Here is a 20,219-nt window from a genome sequence, read left to right as displayed (position 1 = left end):
GCCAGAAAAATTATTAAAAAACAGCAAAGAAAACCAAAGACATTAAACTTTTTTTTTTCCCTTAGACATTTATCAAGGTGTTTTTGGACTAACTGAAAACATCTACTAGGTCAATGCACCATTTTCTGTCCATCTCGGCACTTCCCAGAAGGTTTTGCTGCAGCTGACATCACTAAGATGTCACTCGCTGGGATGCAGCGTGGAATCGGTTGCAGTATGGTCTGCGTTCCTTGCGATGCCCAGGGAGTGAATATGCTGTGAAGTACTGAAAAGCTTTCTCTATTTGTGTGCCCTTGGATTAGGGTGGCTAGAGCAGCACTCAGGTGTGTTTGCTGAGAAAGTGCATTTCCTTCATACATACATACTTCATTCATGACATACAGTGGTACAAGAAGATTCTCCTGCGTGAAGGTAGGGTACCACAGCAGTCACTGTATGTGAAAGGAGATATTTTTGAAAGCAAGGCTTAGACTATTGTTATTACCATTAAGTGCAATTGTGGAGTCACAGTGGCAGAGCATGATTTAAATGTGACTTGTTCCAGACAGACACAGAAGGTCTTTTTTCCTAGGAGCTGGGAGCTTATGATCAGTTTGTTTGCCAATATGATTATTCATTAGTAGGAAGAAAATTCAACAATTCCTTTATTGATGTATTATTTTTCTTTTGGTGTGGTGTATAGCTGTTGGAAATGTTTCTGTCAAAGTAGGTAATCCAATAATCATTTTGGAAAAACAGGAAATGTATGATGTTGGTTTGTACATAGCACCACTAGAGTGCAAACATTTGTTTAAGAGCTTTGCTGAACTGGATCCATATAAAAGACTCCCTGAACATTACATTTATTGTGAGAAGAACATTGAATCATAATATTTCCATAGCTAATAGAAATCACTTTTCAGAAATGTGACCCTTTATCTGTATATGAATTAAAAATGGAGCTAATGAAATACCCCAAGAGAAATCAGTGATGTTTACAGAGTTTATAAACCCTGCTTATTTATCTACCTTTTCTGATAACAAAAATAATTCAGATTCTTTTAATTTTTTGTTCCATTAGCAGTATTTTTCCCTTTGGAGACAAGGACTGCTTGGCTGATCAGCAAGCCACGTTGATGTTCCTATACTACCTTTGCATTAGGTTTACAATAAATAAGGTAGGTAGCGCTGTAGAGTCATTGGAGGAACAGTTAGAAATGTCTGAAGGAGAGGAAGAATACAATAAGAATACCACCAAAATAACTGGAGATTTTCATGCCTGCTGCTCAGGTGCAAGATTTCTATAGGGAGAGAGAAGAAGCATCTAGAAAAGGATGACGACAATTAAAGCAGGTCTTAGATGGACTTTAGGATCCCATACTGGGATCACTGTTTTCACTCTAATGCCAACAGCACTTTAGCTAGCTTTATACCTTCTGTTCTAACCTGGAGGTCCCATCAGAGCCGGCACTGCTGTGTTGCATTTCCAGAGAAGGATCTATGTGAGTTACAAGGCAGAAGACTCTGGCCAACAACTTACTTGCTTCCCAATAATAAGCAAAAAATTAGAAGTAATCCTGAGAGCAGGAACTAGACTTGACAAGCTCTTCCCAGTTGGCACGGGCTTTTGCATGGCCTTTCTGGGGCTCCTAGCTACGATTTCAGTTGCAGGTTTGTGAAGAGTGGAAGGCATAGATCTGGGGATTGCCCTGAAGGGCTATCGTGGAGCACCCTCCATTTCCCTCAATGCCTGCAAGGCAAAGCAACATGCACTGTGAATGGTGGACCAGAGTCTGCAGTGACTTTCACTTACTCGTTTGTGTATTTGAAATTATTTTTCCCATTCCTCCTTCCTGGATGAATTCCTCTTAGAGTTAGGGGTAAGGGCGGCAATGGTAAAACAAACTCTTCTGTCAATGTTGGGGTTTGCGTGTCAATTTGTGTGACAATATGTCATCAGGTGGCTTAGGTGAAAATGCATTTTCCCTCCAGTGAACCTTTTGGAGTTTTTACAGGTTTTGGAAAAGAGCAGGCAGGCAGGGAACAGCTGCAAATTTTGCTGCTGTGTCTCCAAAGAAGAATCAGGAAACAGTTGTGCATGTCGAAGCTCATAATTTCTCCCTCTTTACTAAAGAATAATACACAAAAGTTACAGTTCAGGCTTTTCAAGAAATGTGATCAATTGTATTACCTTTCTTGCAGGAGCTGGGGGAATATTAACTTTTCGGATAGAAATATTTTTTAATTCCAGTAACTCACATTAATTCAGGGCCTGTGGTACATAACTAATGCTTCTGCTATCCTGATTTCTCTTGATTGACTTCTTGACTGATGCATTGACTGATGTAGGAAAATGCCCTTTTCCTTTCTTTCAGTTGAAGGTGTGTTACCTGTTAATAGCAGATTGATTAGTCAACATTAGCACCTGGGAATGCCTTTATTTTTATCACTTCAAGCAAATATGTCTACAGCTGGAGACATAATTATATGCATTACTGAAACACATTTTTGCTATTCTTTAATTATATTTTGACAGAAAAGAAATGTCAAGGGAGTAGCACTTGCTTTTTAGCTCTGAAACATTTATATCTGTTGTACACATTTGTCTCTGCTTTGTCACGCTATCCTTTCAAATCTTACTTTTGCTGCCTTGCAGTTAATGTCTTGCCATTGTATCATGATTTAATGTTAAGATTTTATACCAAGATTTCATAAAGAGCAGCTATAGATTGTCTTCTCTGAAGATATGGGCCATCTTCGTTCAATACTTGCAAAAGTATGAAATCATGTGGAGCTTTGATAATTTATACCAACTGCAAATCTGGTGAGTCTCTGTAAGGCTTCACCCGTCGCGGTTTTGGCTGGATTGACCAATCAGAACAACAGATGGCCCTCCCCCTCCTCTCTCCTCAGAGAGGAGAGGAAGAGATAAGGAGATTTACGAGTTTAGAAAAAAACTAAACTACTTTAATGAAAATAATAATAAATAAAAAAATAGTAAGTAATAATAGAATAATAAAAATTAAAAAAAAAAAGTATACAATATATACAAAACCGTATCCAGCTCCCAGGATGACGATCACGTCAGCAGCAGACACAGGAAAAAGTCCCAGACTGGAGTCAGCGACTGACAGGACGTGAATTCTGGAACTAGAGTCAGGAATGCTCAGATCAGGATCAAAGGCAGACGAACAGACAGGGTCCTCCTCAGACGTTGGCCATTGAAGAAAGAGAGCGAGCCAGAGCCGCCTTGCCCCTTTGGTCCCTCAGCTTTTATACTGAGCATGATGCATATGGGATGGAATACCCTGTTGGTCAGTTTTGGGTCACATGTCCCATCTGCTCCTCCCTGCAGGTGGGACCCCTCTACGCTTCTCCGCTTCCAACCCTCTAACGGGGCAAACAGCGAAGTTAGCTGACCTTGGTTGTTATAGCAATAAGCATAAGCAAGAGCCTCTGTGTATACCATTCCTTAGTATAATCAGGTCTTGTCACTCTGAGAGTGAACAGTTTCTGAACAATATGCTGTTAATTTCAGACTTTAGTCAGAAGAGGCCGGGCTAAAAAGTAAAATTACAAATCAGAAAATCGGTTCCGTTTTACATCAAACCAGGACGTCACCCCTGGCACATGCTCCTCTCTGTCAAATGTCAGTGGAGTCTCTATCCTGTGTGACAGTAGTCAGAGGCATTAGTAAGGGTTACACCTGACTTCAGGATTTGTGTAAGTATTTTGATTCTGTTTTTCTGGTGTTTACTCTGATATGCATCAAACATCTGGGAAGAAAAGATAAAAAATGGGAATGCCAAAAATTAATCCTGTCTTTCTGCTATATAAGAGGTAACATTTCTGTCTGCTTGGGTTATTTCCCTATGCAACAGCCAAGGACCAATCTCATTGGCAAGCATTTGTACACATCTGAAATACAAAGTAAAATTTAGTCTGGGTTTTTACCAATTTGTAAATGAAGGTAGAGTTTGTCCCACCATCAGATTTCTATTTTCAAAGACGTATTTCTAGGAGAAAAGCTCACTTTTAAAAAACATCCAAAGCCTCTTAAAAGAACCCAGCTGCAAGGGGATATGGGACAAGCTGTCTCTTAGTGAAGTTGCTGAAGTTATGACAATAAAAAGTAGCTAAGCAGCTGTCACTGTATCCCAATTATAAAAATTTATTAACAGATCTGTTAAGTAATGTATGGCATTTTTATATCTAAGCTGTACTGAGGAGCTGATGAGCAGGACATGATGTACCATGCTGTTTTCTTGAGGTGCTACATTACTTTTAATTGAGAAATACTCTAAGGGAGAGATATACTGTCCGTAAGTGATGCTGATGATTTGGGTGTCACATTTCCCATAAAGTTATTACTGAGCCAGAGCTCCAATATGATATTAGGACACACTGTATTGCTTTGAAGAATTGTCATACAAGACACAAACAACGCATAGACTTCAGGATCCTGTGGTTATTGTCCTTGATGGTGCTGCTGTACTTTTTAGAAACAAGCAGTCATTATGCTGAGATTTCTGCATGCGTAACCATGCCTTTTTGACCTAATATCGGCCTGCAGTTGAGGTTGACCACTGAATTGCTGCTAATTCTTTTCTAACTTCTTTCTATCATACAATTTGGAACCACACTTCAGAAAGGTCTTGTAGCTAGCCTGCCATTCCCATCCGTACAGGGTCTTAAGATCACAAAATCTGCAATACAGAAAAGATGCACAAAACTCCAATTAAATGAAGACGTGCCACACACACTGTCAACAGTTTTTCCTCTCCCTCAAGTTGAGCTCATTAACATTTGTTTTCTTAGGCTCTTTTTCCTAGACCTGCGAGAATTAGTGTTAATGAAAGGTTATTTTAATAACGTTGTTCCCTTCTGTTTGCAGCATGCCTTGAGAAAAAAAATGGCCATTTTCTTAACTATGCTATCTGGAAAACATTTAGTAATATTTTGCATGCTTGTGTTTAGCCTAGGGGTCACCACTGAAATCAGCACTTGCTTGATTGGATCATCCAAGATTGCACACTACTTCATGGTGCATTGGACCGTTTCTCTTGAACATGAGCTTTTGAACATTGCATCTCATGAATAAAATTTCAGACCAGGTTCTTGGCAATGTCAGGCAGAATGCTACTGAATTGAGGAGTAAAAAAGATGATGGAGAGAAAGTGGAGACAGTTTTATCTCCTGTTCTTTTTTTCTTACTGTTTCTTTGTTTTATTCAAGGAGCTAAACTGACAATTAATGACATCCATGAAGCAGTCCAGGGCTTTCTTCATCCTCATAGTTCCTACTTTCCCCCTATCCCCAGGTATTACCACCTCAGCTGAGTAGGGTTCAATAGTGTCCAAAAGTTGCTTCCCCCAACCTCACTCTTCCCCACCTATTCCCAGGAAAGGTGGTCTAGGTCTGTGACCAACTTCAGAGGAGTTGTGAGATGGAAAGAAGAGGCAATAGGAAGGTTCAAGTACACGGGGAAACCTTTTGCCTAGCAAGAAGATACAAAAAAAAGGCATGTGAAGGAATGGTTACACAGGAGTCCTGGCATGAGAAAAAAAGGACAGTGTAAAAGAGGAATGGGGTGACCTTGTGTGTGGCAATGTAGGAAATAGAAACATGGGACCATAAAGACGAAGATGAGCTGATATGGAGGAGGGTGAAGAGGGGAACCCCTTGGATGAGTTAGGAGCAGAGGGAGGGGGATGGATGGCACACAGGGAGCTGAGGGAAAAAAATGGAGAAAAGCAACAAGCCCCTGCTCATGTAACACTTGCTCAACTTTCAGAAGCCATGAAGAATGGGATCTGCTATGGCTGGTACACAAGTGACGTCTGACTATTGTAGTTCCAGGATGGCATGAAAGGTAGCTGATTATAATCAAGTTTACAAGTAAGTTCTTTTGAACACTGAGTTTTAAATCCACTTACCTCAAGTATTCAAGGATGAGTGTCCATAAATTTGCTTTCTGGAACCACATTATGCTGTTGAAAGTCAGTTGCTTTTTACCTTAACGGGAAGAGAACATGCAAGCAATGGGAAAACACAGGAAGTCAATTAGCATAAAAATCTGAGCAAATTCTGGGTGAATATGTGACATTTTTTCTGCTTGTGGCTCTTGAATAAAGCCTTTTACATGCTTGCCAGAGACTAGTTAAAAAATATAAAGAAAACTCAGATTTATTTTTCATGTCTTTGGGACATCTGAGAAAATGCAGTGGATTCGTTCATTGGTATTTCATGCCTAGCTACTTACCATGCCAATGATATATTTAGATTTAAATGATACGAAATAGATTTTCTGACGTGGCATTGTCTATGATTTAGGTTATCGTAATATTTTTATTCTAAATTCCATTTAGGCCTTTGTAGGTTTGAAGTCTGAAATTTCTCTTATGAGTCAATCGTCTTTTTGTTAAACCATTTAAACCAATCAGGTGATTATCAGTTTGTAGTGGGAAGAAAAACATTCAAATGCTGTAGAATGTGAGCCCACAGAATGGAAAGGAAGACTTGTGTTAAGATTGCTTTAGTGTGAATTTCTGACTCATTTTGGGGCAGGGACTAAATTTAATGTGCAACTGAAATACACTTTTGCACTTTACACAGACTTATAAGTGGGAGGTCACTGTCCTTGTCCTGTGTGTGTGCAAACGCAGTTGAAGATATTGTTTTCCTCTTGGGCTTTGCTAAGGTACGTATTTGAGACCATGGGAAGGAAAGCAGATGTGAATAAAACTACTGATAGAGATTAAGCCTTGATCTAACCCACACAGCCTTAAAACTGTGGTTTTTTCATACATGTGTGTAAGTATGTTTATGTGTGCATGGGAAGGGTGTATGTCTGTTACAGCTTATGTGACTCAGGGGAATAATTTTTAAATCAGTCATTTTGTATTTCCTGTATATTGTTCAACCTTCAACCCTGAAAGAGGACTCATGCAACCAAATAAGCTAAACTTGATTTTTCCCAAGATTTGAAAGCAAAAGTGATGTGCAAAATAGATTGCACATATTACCAAGTAATCCTTCAAGTACATTTACACTTCAGTTTATGAAGGAAAGATGCAGGCTTCAATATAGGGCGAGACAATTGGGGAGGGTATTTTTCTTGGTTCAGACGCATAAGCTCAAGTTCAGTATTTTCAGTATTTCAGTAATAATGAGTCTTTGGATCTGTGGTTTAAGTTTGGTTCATTATGGCAAGCAACCAAGCAGGAAATATGGCTTCAAATCCCAACAGGGATTTCTTCCTCACAGCTTCTCCGTGCCTAGTCCATCATTCTGCAGCTATTAAATAGTGAGATTAATCTAAAGGCAGAGAACATTGCCATCCTGCAAAAGGAAGCCCAGGGTTTTAATGCTTCTTAGATAAAGGAGAAACAAAAACACAAACTGAAAAGCATAATGCATAATTCAGAAATTTATAGAAATTTGGTAGAGTTTTATAAAAATAACTAAACCCGATTTCACATGTTTTTCACTCATGAGGGCACCTTAAGTTCCAGACAAGCAAGGGTCTTTTTGTCTACAAAATCTGCACGACAACTTAATCTCTCCTGAACCCTGTGCATTTCATACTGGAGATTTCTGTTTATTTGAATTTAAACTTGTATTTATGCAGCTGGCCAGAGATGGTGCTGAGTGCTCAGGTACTGCAGAGTGAAATGCAGTGGGAACTTGAACAGAAGAGGTTTAGGGCATTAATCATAGCTACACTCAGCTGCCACGTGTTATGACTTTGAGTGAATTTAAAATTAGAGAAAAGCACCCAACTTGTAATACTTAGCCAAACAGCAACAAATAAAATGATTTTACAAAATGAGAAAAGGGTTGGGAGGCTGTAACACTGGGAAGAAGTTTTATTTGTTTCGTATATTTGCTGATATTTTATTGCTCAGTGAAATAAAGGTAATCTTCTGGAGGTGAATTCATCTAGCCTTCATCAGATAGGTAGTGGAAATGGAAATAGGCTCGATTTACTAGTAATGCCTGTGGGTTGCAGCTCACTTCTTACTGTCTTTTCTTAATTGTTCTCTCATTTCATATCTCTCTTTTATTCCAGTATGAAAGTCTGTGCAATAGTCTGGCACTCAGAGCATATGAGGATTTGCACCATAAGTGGAGGTCAAGCTCTGCAAACCTTTCCTTTGTTACAAGTTCTTATCCAAACTCACCCCTATTGTGGTCAATGCCAGAGCTCACTGGGGTAAGGACCTCTGAGGCTTTCTGAGATAAGGCTGGAGAGTTAGCCTGCTTTGCTATGTATACTCGTGTTTAGAAGTTCCCTCTTACCTGTGGCTTTTATGCTCTAATAATGTCCTTTCAGATTCATGTAAGTATCACCAGAATATCAATACAAAGAACAAACAAAACCAGTCAAAATTTCCCTTTCAGAACCTGATTTTTCCCCAGTTTTTATTCCATGTTTGCCGCTGGTAGCATCTGGATCAAGCCCTTCTGAGGCTGGACCTATGATATTGATCTCATTCATTAGTAACATGGGCATGATCCCCAGATGCAGCTGGAGGGCATTCCAATAGATCAAGAAGGACTTGTCCCCACTGAGCTCTTCATCGGTGCTTCCGGATGGCTCCAGGATGTGCTTCCTGCAGGGGCAGGTGTATAAACTTGGAGCAACCTTAGGTCCTGGCAAGGCAAGGAGTCCTGCCTGTCCAGGCAAGGAGTTTGTCCGAGTGGGCCAAGATGCCTTCTGACCTGTGTGAAAGCCAACTTGCCACGGAAACCAGCACACAGAGAGAATGATGTGTGTTTGAGTTTAGTCCTGACAAAGCTTTGGCTTGCTGCTTAGTCCCGTGGTGTAGACATTACCTAAGCACAAATTATGAGGCTGTTGCAACCCCATTCCTTTCCACATCCTCACATCTTTTTCATATGTGTATGAAAGTATGTATGAATGTATAAGTATGAATTCCTTTTCACCTTATTTACCAGACTGGAGGAGTAACATTTTTTTTTGTGCGTTAAAAATGTTAATCATGCTCCTAGATTTATATCTAGAAGATTGGAGCCACACTTTCTTCCTCAGTTTACCTTCCTTTTCCTGTAGAGAGAAGGATCTCCCTCAGGGCAGAGCTTTCCATGTTTGTGTTGTTTCCTTCTCATTCAGTATAACATCAAAGTTCAGTCCTTCCCCTCTCCTGCCATCCAGCGGCTTGGGCTGCTGGCCTTCTGCAAGGATGCAAGCGAAAAGAAAAGTTGGAAAATTGGGAAACAGCACTCACATTACCTGTCTGTTATTAACTGATGCTGAAGAACTGGCCAATATTCAAAACCAGGTTAGTAAAAATAAGCAATACGAAAGTGGAAAAAAAAAGTTAATAACTTTTTAGTTATTCAACAGTGGTATTTGTTTTACTTAAAGTGGGCTTTGTCAGTGAAAATCTTTGAAAATCATTGTCCTAATTAATAGGGCAGATTTGATATGATGGAATTGTAACTAGTTTCTACATTCTCTACTCATGAATATTTTAAATGAGGGAAAGCCTATTCCACATCCATGTTGCTTTTGGGAAAATGACAATTTTAAAGCTTTATGGACCATTAAAAGGGAGCACTTCTTCCACCAGCCCCTTGCCCATGCACATTACTTGTTGAAAATGCAGAAGTTGAAGATAAATAAAGCCTATCCTAACTCAGAGAATCTCCATGATGGGGACCTTAAATCGGGAAATATTGGATCTGCTCACAGTGTCTTGAAGATAAACAGAGAACAGAGATTGTTATGTATTTCAGTCCTGAAACATTTACTTTACTTAGCAAAATTAATCATAATTGGGCAGCAACATGATAATAAAGTGTCTGATCTGATCACACTCCTTCTGTTGTGTATTTTGTCCTGCACACCACGTACACACAAATAAAAAGTTAGTAGGGGTAATTATGACCTAAAGGGTCGTGTTTTGTCGGCACAACATGGAAGGCTCTTTGATGCTACTGAATAATCCAAATAATTTCCCACTTTGCCAAATATATCTCAACACCTTTTAAATCCACTTTGGCATTCCTTGACAGGCATACTACTGGGCACCAGATAATTAATGCATGAATCAGTCATTTTATTTAGACATGTTTGAGATAGATTAGGATATGGAGGGAAAATAACTATGAATTAATATATTCAGTGCTCCATTGCATTCAAATAATAGCTAGAAAGACCTTCCAGCTGTCTTAGAGTATGAATTACAAGCCTGCTCTGAGAGCTTCTGGAGTAGGTGTCCCTATAATTCACTGTTTTCAATGTCTCAGAGACATTGGAATAAGCTACAGACGGCGTAATAGTGGCCTGTCTCACCTCTTTCTCTGAAGCTTTGTAAAAATTTGATTAGTGTACTGAAATTTTTGTGCTGAGCTGGTGAGCAGGCCTGCTGTTTGTTTTTTGATAACAATGTCACTTTTCAAATCCTCTCTGATGTGTATGTTTTCTCCATTGCTTATCCTGTCGATTGTGTCTCTGGCCTATTGTCAGCGTGGAGTATTTTCCTCTATGATCTCTGACACCTGGGACACTTTCCGGTATAGCTGTCATCAGCCTTATTAATTTGCTTGCTTTTTTTCATCTGAAAATACATCCTTTTCCCTTGACTAAATTTGAGAAGGGGAAGGAAAGCTTGTGGATTCCATTCCTAGTTTGAATCTTGGGCTCAGCTCCCGTCACCGCCCTCCTCCATGCCCAAGGTGTATTTTGGGTGTGCATTTTCTTATACACCTATCTCTAACCTCCTGCAGTGCAAGGTAAATTAAACCAGTTTGTCAGAAGGCACCAGATAGGGCTTTTAGTTGGCCATAGCCTTTCTTTCTCTCTACATGGTCCAAGGAGCGCTGGGAGAACCGTGACATGCTCGTACCTGTGAGAGGTCGTGGTATATCTATAGGAGTCCTCCTCTTCACACGGACTTCTCCAAAAGACAGTGAAAGGCATGCAGGAGAATAAAGTCATATTGTCACGCTGACTACAGATGAGATACAGATGTGCAAGGCTACCCAGTTTTGTATTACTGGGAAAAGTGCTTAGGACTGAGGTGCATAGGACAAATTGTTTAGGAAGGGTTTTTTTTGTGTCTTTCCCATTATTTGATAGTGAAAGCCAGTACAGTTTTAACTCACATTACCAGGGGGTGACTAAGGCCTACGGGCCATAAGGGAACAGCGAGTTTCTGGGAAGAGGTTTAAAGAAGCAAGCGAGGGTGCCAATGTACAACGTTATCGACTGTCATGAGTAACCACCTGTGTTCATGCTCGTAGCTTCTGCTAACCAGCTGCGTCCGAGAGGAGAGCTAACTCACATTTACCACCATGCCAGAGCATGCACAGGAGCTGTTAAGCTGTAGTGGTCATGCTGTAATTTCAGACCCTTGTTTACCACAGGACAATTTGTCTGTGTGTGCCTGAGGGCACCTGTAATAGATCTGAATTTGGTCATTTCCAGAAAAAACAGATGCATTCAGTTTTATGCGCAGAGAAATAAAGCAATATAGTTCGTTTTTTAAACAGAAACCGGTTTAGACATTGTTTAATCTAATTCCAATAGAATCTGATGCTTATGCCTTAAATTTTGTTTTGTTAAACCTCTTTTTCCTGCATTTAGGAAGCTGTATGTAATAAAAATATTATTAAACTATTTTATTATTATGCAACTTCAGGATCTGAAGTTAAAGCAACGTTAGCCTCCACAGGTTTTGCTATTTTGCCTCCAAAACAAAAGAGTAATAATTCCTCATGTGGCTTAAAGGGTAATTGTCTCAATGAGGTTTGTTTTCACAGCTTTTACATAAGAAGTCCTTTTGAACAAAATTGTTTGGAAAACAGTGTTTCAATCTGGAGGAGAAATAATAACATTTAATGCAAAGCAGCATGATGTTTTAAAAACTGTATTAGCCACACAGAAGCTGGAAGAAAAGATATATTTTGCATTTATTTAAAAAAAAAATTGTTCATGAGTAGAATTAAAATACAATTAGTTGCAAAATAAGAAAGGAATTGGAAAAAACATTTTATTATCTTCTGCCCATAGGCCAGTTCCCAGAAAACTCACTGAACTCTCTCTTATGTTATATTGTGAAGTCAAAAGACTAAAACAAGAAATGCAAGAAAAAGCTGAGTTATTACTGATGAACTAGATAATAACTGTCTGTTTCTCTATTTTCCATTAGAACTAGTGACTTTATCACCTCTCCCTTCCCAGCACCATCTTCTACTTGGAAAATGCAAGTCACAGTTTGTGTGAGATTGTCCAATTAATTAAAATTATTATGCTAAATATGGAACATTTATTCTTAACCAGCATTTATATTTGAAGGTTTCTGCTTCTGTTTCAGTTCTGAAATAGAGCTTTGTTTTTGACAGCTTCTCTTTTTTTTTCAACACTAATAGCTGGTCTAAGAAAGGATCTCACCGTTTTTCACAAACTTTGTCACACTTTAAGTATTTAAATTTTTTGGGAAAATGAGATTTTCCATTCTTTGATGCTCTGTATAATAGGCCAAACTCTTTCCTGGTTGAATAGTCAAAACTAATCTGAACCCTTTCCCTTTTCTTCCTGGAGAAATGCATTTATTTATTAGCATACCAGTATATGCTACACTATTAATGCCCAGCTTTTTGAGACAACAATCTTGAGAAAGAAAGCCTGGATTTGTGATAGGTCCAATAGGATTTTTTAAATAAGGAGGGCAAAATGAGCAAGGATACACATTGTCTACGCTCTATGGTAAACTTCAAGCCTCATATGTTAGTGCTGCAGTTATAACCAGTTGACTTTTATTTCTCAAAAGCTATTTCTTATCTGGATTATGGTATTTCTTTTCTAAGCTGTCTGGAGGCCTCCTAGTCTCACCTAAGCTTGACACTGCTGGCACCCCATGCGAGTGCTGGTGCCATCCCCAGAGGGTGCGGTTAAGGTGTCCCTTATGGTGGAGCTTGTTCAGGAGGCAAGGAGCTGTGTGGCAAAAGTTAAAAAACTAGTGCAGAAGGCTGGACAGGGCAGACAGTGATTTACTGAAACACTGATCAGTGTAGAGCCATGGTCTGGAAGATGGGAAAGGGGGAAGCTCAGGGGTCTATTAAAGCTCTTGGATAAATGGTATGAAACTTGTATGTCCCGAAAGTAGGGAAGAATGTGAGGTTCTGTGGATTTTTTGTTAAGACTTTTGACCTGTCCATGCGAGTGGTGTGGATTCCTTTGTCAGGATGAAAGGAGAAATCCTGATGATGCAATGGACTAACCTGTCCAACAGTGAGTCTGTGCTTAAGACTGATGGATGAGAAGGGGAATTACCAGGCATCAGATGTAAAGAGCACCCTGATGCAGTCTGAATGTATAAGCCCAGTTTCTAGGAGTCTTTTCTGCAGCATGTAGTAAAAGCATCTCTGCAGGCAGAAGGAAATTGCATATACAAGTTAATCACAGTTTACATTACTGGGAAGACGAATGAACTCTCATATTTTGTGAAATGTTTTCTCTTCGAGTCTTCAGCCTCAGTAGAATCAGTAACGCTTGTTATGTGAATTTAATTAACATGAAAATCTGAATATATCACTTGGGTTAGGAAATAATTATTAGGAGTAATTCTACATCATCACTTATGCATGAGTGCCCCAAAAGGAGCAAAGGGGCTCTGAATCACAAGTGGCTCTAATTGCTCTATCTACTTTCATATGAACTTTCAACAAGCACTCAGTTTCTGGCACTATAAGTTGTCTTATCTTAAACTGTTAAAAATCAACATAGCCAGGAGAAGGTCAGCTCATAATAATAAAATTTAGCAAAAATTCCAAGTGGTGATGAAATATCCTATTGTGGAAGAACACACTAGGATTCCGACTAATATTATCTTTGAATTTTTCTGCAATTCTGTCCCTGAAATGATTATGGTTAAGCCCTTTCTCTCTCAGCAAATTGATGTTTTTCTTTAAAGGAAATAATCAAGGCTTGAATATATGTCTAGAGAGCCTATCATATGAATAAAATGTTCTTTCCAAAGCATGGCAATCCTGGTTTTACTAAGCTTTCAATTTTTATGATTCCAAACTTTTCCTCTTTGCCTTTATGTGACTACCAGGTAAAGAGCCTGCTTCAAATTATAAACTGAATTTTGCAGAATATAATAAACATATCTTGCGCATCTGCTGATGAAAGCTTTCTGCAAACACCAATGGAATATTGCAGCATGGACTGCTCAGCAGAAGGAGGTGGCAAGTTTCCACCTCTGCTGCTCACTTACTGGGGTAGAAGAACAAGGCTGTTCAAAGGTATGCAATAGCATTGTTTGAATCTCTTGTGCCAAGTGGATTTGCTTGTTAGAGGGGAGACCTGTGCTCTCTGTATGGCTATGAAAAGGGAATTTTTTACAGGAAAGAAGGGAGTGCTGTTTTCAGTGTCCACTCCAAATTTCAAAGTACAGAGTTCTCGTTCGTTTGGCTAATGCCTTGTGCTTTTACTTGCATGGTATATCTATTGTATACTACCAGTAAGTTGTATGGGTGGGTAGGTTGTGCTTGAGGTATTTCCCTGATTAATGAAGAGAGCTTGGGACAGTTTGGAGTCTGATTCATTGGCTATTTTGATTATGAACTTCACTGGAAGCTGTGCTCACAAGACAGATGTAGAACATAATATGTAAATCACTTACAGATCTGTTGGGCCAAGAGGCAGGGACACCTCCCACCTCTAGTGGGAGGTGTCCCTGCCCATGTCAGGGGGGTTGGAACTAGATGATCTTTAAGGTCCCTTCCAACCCGAACCATTCTGTGATTCTGTGAAATGTAGGATCATCATAGTTTTTCTCTCTATGTAAAGCTTGATTAAACCACTAACACACAAAGATAGAACCACAGAACTAAAATAATGCCTCTCAAGCTAAGCTACTTAACTAAGTTAACATTTTTTTTGACACATCTGAAAGGCCAAAACATTTTCAGAAGTCTAGTTTGGTATTCCCCAAATTAAATACCTTCTCTGCAGTCTATTAAAAAAAAGGATTGAGTTAATTTTATTTTCTACATTTTTTTCAGTAGGCCATTCCCAAAGAATCTCTTTTGATCGCTTGATATTCATCATCTAAGCTGTGATGATTAAGTAAGTTATTATGTTATTAGTTAGGGTCATAAAATATATTTTCAATACTTGGCTTGTTCAAAGACAAACCTAACATGTTAACATCTCAGAGCTCACTTTCATGTAATACTCTCTAATATTTCCTTCATAGTCACTAATTGGGAAGTCAGTGATTTTGCTGACGAATATTTATCTGGAAAGTTAAGAGAAAATCAACATAAGACACACAGACATAAGCAAACTCAAAAACAGTTCATGTGTTCAGTTTACAGACACAGGCACACGCTAGCCCCCATATTCCATTGTTTATTGTATCTTTATCTGCAATATCACTCTGCAGCGTAGAACACAGAAATCACTTTTAAAACTTTTCTTTTAGCAGTTCTTAAACATGAAAACAGATGAAAGAGGTTTCAGAGCAAAAAAAGAATGAAAGGAATGTGACTAATCAGATGTTGCATCCCAGTGTAATCATAATTCGAGAGCCTCTCTAACCCCTCAGAAATTCCCTATTTTACCCCCCCCACCTTCATCTAGAGGGTTCCCTTAATAAAAATGGGTCATAATCTGTTTTCAGAGACTCAGACATAGAAGGTCCTGCTTCTGAAAAATAATTAGGCCTTGGAAATACTAGCAACTTAATATGAGCAGTCAGTGCAATCTGTAATAAAGATGTTAATGTGATCCTAGGATGTCTAAATGCGTGATCAGTGAGGTGATCTTTATGTCAACATAGAGCAATGCTGAGACTGGAATACTGAGTACAACCCTACTGTTGTCACTGTAAAAGGGCTTGTAAAATTTGGAGGGAAGGCAATAAAAAAGCAGTGTAGTTCTGAGAGCCAGGGAAAATGCCTCTCACAGTAGAGAGCTCTCAGCCTGCTAAAGGCAATGAATTGTGATTCCTTCCTTGGGGTGCGTAAATATTTTCACTAAAACAAAATAAGAGGACCTAAAAGGCTACTTACTATGGCCTGCCAAGGCACACTGTGAACTTGTGAATGCCGGGAGTCTGCAACGTGAGCAGCTCAAGAGTAGAAATGAAAAACCTGTTTTTGAGTGTGACATTATTCAGCAGCTAAAGCGAACAACTGAGGGGAATGCTAAAGGCATGTTGGTATACAATACAGTTTCTGAGGAAAGCTACTAGATGGAGAACAACTTTGAATGCAATAGTTAAGATAAGCAAAAGGAAAATGACTGTAGTGAAATTTAGGATGCGTGCTTCCTAGACCATATTGACTTTGAAATATAGACTTCTCGACTCTAAGCTGTTTATAGAAATATTGACCTTTGATGGAAACTGATTCATTGGTCATTATAATTTGGTCACTCTAGTTTCATAGTTCACAGTTTTCATTGTGGAGCACCAATCTGAACTTTACAGAACTCAGCAGAAAAAAAAATGTTATGATTTAAGCAGTAACTTCTGCTATGCTTCCTTCATATAAGAGTCAGTTTGTTAATAACAGAATCTCATCTAACAATGATGAAAGAACATTAACTAGCTGGAAAACTGCTGCAGGTCAGAGCTTTAGTTAGAGGCATATGGCAGTTAACAATAAATCCCTTATTACTTTCCCCTCTGGTAGTTTTACAAAAAGCAATAACTTGGACCAAATTAAAAGTCATTCAGGTGTCCATGAGTGGAGAAGATGCAGCTGCTCCTATTCGTCATTGTTGTACTAAAACGCTGTAGTGTGGCCGCTGTGCAACCCTGCAAGCAAATAAACCCTGCAAGCATCCCAAGTGTTTCCAATAAGGGCTGCATAAAGTGAAGAAACTACCCTGCAGGTTCCTGGGGCTAGGGGAGCTGTACAGGGAAAGTGCTGACACATTCCTATGGACGTAGACAGGAGAGCGCGCCTCCCAACACCACTGGCTATCCTCTGAGTTGCCACTGACTTCACTGATAGCAGATTTTATTCCAAGCATGCTCTGAAATTTTAGTGCTGAAGATCAAGTGTGGTTCATCATGCGCTCAGTTTCTTAAGAAGTGTAATTAACTGTCCAGCAGGAAGGCTGTAAAAATGCCCCACAGAGTGCACAGTCCAAAGAACACAGTGTTAGATGCCACACTAAGCCCAGTTTCAATCCATTGTTTTCCTGACAGTTTTGGCCAGACCTGTGACAATAGTCGTAGAAGCTGGAGCAATTGCTGAGGGTATTTTACAGTGTTTCATGAACTCACTAGTTTCTGAACCAGAGAGCTCTTTTTTGTTTTGTTTTGTTTTGTTTTCTCTCGGAGAGGAAAAAGAAGAACCAGGAATACTGATTACTAGACAGATAGACATCTCTAGGTAGCATTCATTTACAAATGATGGCTTTATACAAAACCAGCCTGTTTGGGGAAAGTGGTTAAGTGTCTTGCAAATCTTACAAAGTAGAATAGCAACTGGTCTTCTCTCAGCAAGACGACAAGGAATAAAACTCTGCCCATGCTTTTCTTAGTTTGCAGCAAAGACCTTCGTTCCTTAATGTCAACAACTTATGAAATGGAAGGAAGCCACTTAATCACTGGCAACATGTCTCTTTATTATGCAGCGTGTAGAAAACATCTGTGAATATTGTCATCATTGGCTTTGAAAATACCCATTATAAAGTAAGCTGCGCAATTACCTCTTAAGGTGATAAAGTACTTGTATTCTTCCTGGAAACTGCATCTGAAGAGTTTTCAGTTCTCCAGAAGGTTTTCTCCCATCTCATAAAATTACTTTATTAGGAGATCAGATAGCATTTATCAACTATGTCCCATCATAATACTTTTAAGACTCATCTACTTGAAGTCTAAAGGCTACCATTATGCAACCTTAATGAAAGTACACAGGTCACTGCCATAGTAGACACTGAGTGCAATACAATGCAAGTATCATTATACAATATTATTATGTAAATAAGTACTGTATAGTGGCTTTCAAATACACTTCAAAGGAAGTTGGAGGAAACCTTAAAAGCTGAAAGACTTGAGAAGAAAGTACAATAATATCGGGCAGGAGTTTGAAATGTGATACTCTCAAACAAACGCATATGGCAGTATCTCACAAAGGCACTACCAGGTTGTTTAGGTGACGTTCTAAAGAAAAAGACCAGGGAGGAAGAGTTCCATGTCTCAAGTAAGCATGGTTATTTGTAAAAGACTACTGTCTGATTCTAAGAGGATGTTCAGAGAAAACTTATTGAAGAATTTCAACATGAAAGCTCTCCACAAAATAATTCTGTACAAATTGCAGGGGACAAAATGCCTCTAAGCACTGTTTTGTAGGGCATTTTGTCCCCCAAGTGGAATTTAGCTGAATGCAGTGTTACATTTCAAACTGAATCTACAAGAATCTAATTAATACGAGATAGTGTTTTGACAGCATATGTTTGATCTCAAATATTCAGCAACTATTTTTACCCAGACCCACTGAAGAGCTGAAGTGAAAAACTGCAATTACACTTAAGTAACGTATAACTGCACTCACTCACTTACTTTCTTCAGTCAGTGCGTGAGAGCTAAACTAATCATCTGCTGGCTGCTTGCTGTTAACATTTTGCAGTGTTTGAGGGGAAAGTGTTGAAATTCTAAAGCTCAGAAGGGTCGAAGTGAACCTCAGCATGTGCTTATGTAGTTATGGATTCCAAGAAATCACTTCGACAAGGTAATCAGAATTGGATATGTGTTTTACTGGTTTTCTGTAAGGTGGTAGTTAACCCATGGTACTATTTCTGCTTCAGCATCTGCCTACTGGGGAATCACAGAATCACAGGATGGTTCGGGTTGGAAGGGACCTTAAAGATCACCTAGTTCCAACCCCCCTGCCATGGGCAGGGACACCTCCCACTAGACCAGGCTGCTCAAAGCCCCATCCAGCCTGGCCTTGAACACTTCCAGGGATGGGGCACCCACAACTTCCCTGGGCAACCTGTTCCAGTGTCTCACCACCCTCATCATAAAAAATGCCTTCCTTGTATCTAATCTAAATCTACCCTCTTTTAATTTAAAACAATTACCCCTTGTCTTATCACTACAGGCCTTGGTAAAAAATCTCTCTCCACCTTTCTTATAAGCTTTCTAATATTCATGCTTAAATATCATTCATCAATATTCTGTCTATTAATAAAAATGCATTATGTTGATATTAAAAGCTTACTAAAATTATTTTTACAGTGTCTTTATCTTAATGGAAGTAAGCTTTTACTCATTTTACTGCTAAGGTTTTTGTAATTATTGTGATATTTTGGTGTGCTTGCTGGCTAAGATCTGGACTTAAAAACAGACTTGGCTTATGCTTCAGAATACGGGTATGTTTGAGAAAGAAGAATTGTATCTAATATTGTTCCCTAATTTAATTCTTCTGCATGGCATATGTCTTCAGTCCTTTTTTATAAATAGAAACTTTTAAACATTTTTTGTTAAAAGAGGATTATGTTTTTGAAAAGCATTGTCTTTGGAGGAGTGGGGGTTGACAGTATTTGTGACAAATGAACACTTTTTTAACCTAGAATCAACTGAGGATGACAAACCCTGTGCACATAGCTAGTTTTTATTGATGAGTTATACATGTTAGCAGTACATGTGTATGATGTACTGCACCAGACAGTAGTTCTCTTTTGTAACCTACCGAGGTTTCAGTGTGTGTTTATTTAAGATTGAGAGGAAAAAAAATTATCATTTTCATGAGATAAAACTGACAACATGCCCATTTTTATATTGAAAGGGTCAGGCTTCTGATTTTATATCAGTCTTGCATAAGAAATGGCCATCGACTCCTGCTCCTCAAAGTCTTCCCTGTAAATCAGGCATTGAAATCATCAAAAATCTGTTTCTCCGGAGTATCTGAGGTAAAAATGCACTCAAGCGAAAAATAAATGTGTTGCTTCTGTTTTAAACATTGAAGATTAAATGTTGAAGATTTGGATATTTGAAAACCTAATAATTTTTTTCAGTTTTATCAGTAGACCTAATAAAACAACTCTTTTTACAAACCCTGCTTCTCTTCCGTTATTATTGTTATGCTTGCACAGGAAGAAAATAACTAAGTTGAAATAAGAACCCGTCAACATGCAAGGATAGTGATATTCTCACTAGATTCTGGATTAGTGCATACACTCATGCTTTCCTACTGTACATCCAAGAAAACCTTAAAGTGCCGACATGGCCTGTAGTGCTGGAGTA

The sequence above is a fragment of the Rissa tridactyla genome, chromosome 3 (assembly GCF_028500815.1).
Source record: "Rissa tridactyla isolate bRisTri1 chromosome 3, bRisTri1.patW.cur.20221130, whole genome shotgun sequence".
NCBI lineage: Eukaryota > Metazoa > Chordata > Aves > Charadriiformes > Laridae > Rissa > Rissa tridactyla.
Note: the sequence above shows the minus strand (reverse complement) of the source record.